This window comes from Corylus avellana, chromosome ca8, assembly GCF_901000735.1.
Source record: "Corylus avellana chromosome ca8, CavTom2PMs-1.0".
NCBI lineage: Eukaryota > Viridiplantae > Streptophyta > Magnoliopsida > Fagales > Betulaceae > Corylus > Corylus avellana.
The window spans coordinates 18,033,949-18,036,892 of record NC_081548.1 but is presented as its reverse complement, the minus strand read 5'-3'; positions in this window follow the sequence as shown (position 1 = coordinate 18,036,892).

The window sequence follows — 2,944 nt, the reverse complement described above, 5'->3', positions numbered from 1 at the left end:
TCTTTCACTTAATAATTAATTAATCAATCTTTGGGAGGAAGAAAACATGCTTCTGCTTGTCTTACTCTCAACCCTAGAATCAATGCATTGACAATGCAGGAAAAAAAGAAAAAAGAAAGAGCTCAAAGAATAAATAAAAGATCTCTGCATTTCATCATCAAGAAGACCAACCTTTATGACCCATTGTATTGTATTAGAGCTGGAAAAGGTGGCCTAGTGATGATAAGAGAGGATAAGCATGGATGATCAGTACTGGACTATATATACAAAAAATTAATGATATGGAATTATTGGTGCTAATTAACTCAATTAATTGCTGGCCCTGTGATTTTGTTTTCAATTAGATATCGCACGATAGATTAACTGATCGAACTTATTCTTGTTGTTAGAATATAAAGTAAATGATTAAATTCATTCTTTCCTATCAAATTAAACTTTTAGGATGAATGATAATTTAATTAAATATTAAAGTCATAAGTTCAAATTAGACCTGTACATTCAAATACAACTAACGAGTGTGGTGGCATTGCTTCATTCTTTATTGCTCTGCTCCCCCCAAAAAAATCAAGAGACTTGTCAGAAATCATTGGTTGGGTTTGTCCAAACCAAGAAAGACATGGGATGCACCGTTTCGAACCATGTCTCTTGGAGAAGCTCGTTCACGATCCTCTCCTCAAGGTATGGTTTGAGTCCTGATGTGGAAACTCATTTAGAAAATAGAGAAAGCTAAATATTTTACGTATTGTATCTCACTTATTAAGGGAGAATGTTAAAATATCAAGTAGGATATATAAATCGTGATTTAACACATGCATGTTAGGTAAAGTATATATTGACCAAGAGTTTCTTATGTGTAATACTAAAATAGTGGAAACAACCTCCATGATTGCACTAACCTCATTCTTAATTCATAGTCATATATAGAGAGAGATCGAATTCATTCACTGAGGGGGGTAAAGTCCAAAAACAAAAAGAGAAATTCTCATTTTTCTTACCTAAACAGTTTCTTGCTTTGTTCAATTTCCTCCCTCTCGACCTTTAAGATTATGCTTAGTTTCTAAAAATTTCAATTTCAGTATTCTAGTCCACAATCTTTCACTGAACGTAAATATGTTTTAAGTGATTTCTCATATTAGTATATAATTAATGGGATAAATAGATGTGAAAAATAGCAATACTCGTTCTTTTTTCTTTCTGAACCACAATATACGCAAGGAGGACCACATACGTACGTAGAAATCGTCATGGGGTTGACAAAGATGCAACCAGTGGACTAATTCGTAGCATAAAATATGTGTATATATATCTCTATTACACGTAAATTTCTTTGAATGAGACAGTTCAATGAATAATTGCCCTAACTTTAACGACTTTGTTATTAGCAAAAATTTAATCAATTAATCTGTTATTATCTCCCATGCACTTTATGTAATTTAATGCACCAAGACGCTACAAACGGACGCAGTTGCTGACCTCATACTGTGTCCGTATCTGGATCCTCCCTCGAGTATTTGTCAAAACCCTAGCTACTGTTGTTATAATTAATTATTTTTAGACCTATATTTATTTATTTATTATTTTAATTTGGTAACAAACCCATGACGCTGAGCATCCAAGTAATTGACCCGGGCCTTCCGATGATCTTATCTCCTTAAAGCAAGATTTTTTGGTTTTAAAAAATTTACCCAAGCATAGAGGGCATAATTCCCCCGTATAACAACAAGAGGAGAGGTAAGAGAAGTTGTTGGGCATGTTGCTAAACATATATAATTCACAAGAGTTACATGTAACGGTAGCATTTTGTATTTGTGTGTCGGATTTGAATAGTGTTGAGATATAGATATAAAATTATATGTATACTCTTTAGAGCATATTTGAGATTGTGTTTATGAAATAAAGTTTTTAAATCAAAAAGCGCTTTTCGGCAAAAATTTCGTTTTCAAACTTTTGCAAAAAGTGTGTTTTAACCATTTTTAAGTTTTTTAAACCCTTAAAAGCGCTTTCAATTTTTTTTACCAATCGGGTACTTTTTTCTTCAAACGAATTTTTTTAGTGTTAAACGCATTTTTAGGCCCATCAAACGCACACCCAAACAAGCCCTTAAAGCATGTTTGGGATTATGTTTGAAAAATAGAGGGTTTAAGTCAAAAGCTTTTTTTTTTTTTAATTTTTGCAAAAGCTTCATTTTTCAAGCTTTTGCCAATGCCCATTTTTTTGGCTTTTTTAATCTTTAAAAGCGCTTTCAATTTTCTTTACTAAACAGATAATTTTTTCTTCAAATAGGCTTTTTATGTGTTAAACGCACTTTTAGACCCCTCAAACGTAAACTCAAACATGCCCTTAAAGTATATTTAAGATTGTGTTTGATAAATAGAGCTTTTAAAAACAAATTTTTTGAATATTAAATACATTTTTAAGCCCCTCAAACGCACACCAAAATTATTTAATTATTTAATTTTTTTTTTGGTTAGATTTGTGCCCAAATTTGCGAGTTTCTTCTTCTAGGCGTGTGTGTGTGTGTACGTGCAAACCTTGACTTTTAAGGCAGAAAGTCTTTGCCGTGTGTTCGGTATATATATTACAAAGCAACCGTTTGAGAATGGCGTCACAGAATTTGACCCAGTGGCTTTTGCAGAGCTGAGTTGGTGTGGCCAACAAATGAGTCAGAAATCAGAATTGATAGTTTAATGATTACCAAACCACATGAAGCTCCCAAACTGACGTCGAGCCCACCTTGAACGTTTATAGGGGAATTTTTGAGAATTAAACTGAGAAAGTCAACCCTGTACTTCCTCCATCATCTAGTGGGACCTGCAAAACGAGTATTCTTCTTCTCAAATTCTCCAACTTCTTTTTTTGTTTTTGTTTCACATTGCGGCAAGTTGTACGTTGCAACAAGCAAGTCTTTTTTCTTTTTCTTTTTTATTAGTCAGAAATTTCGTAT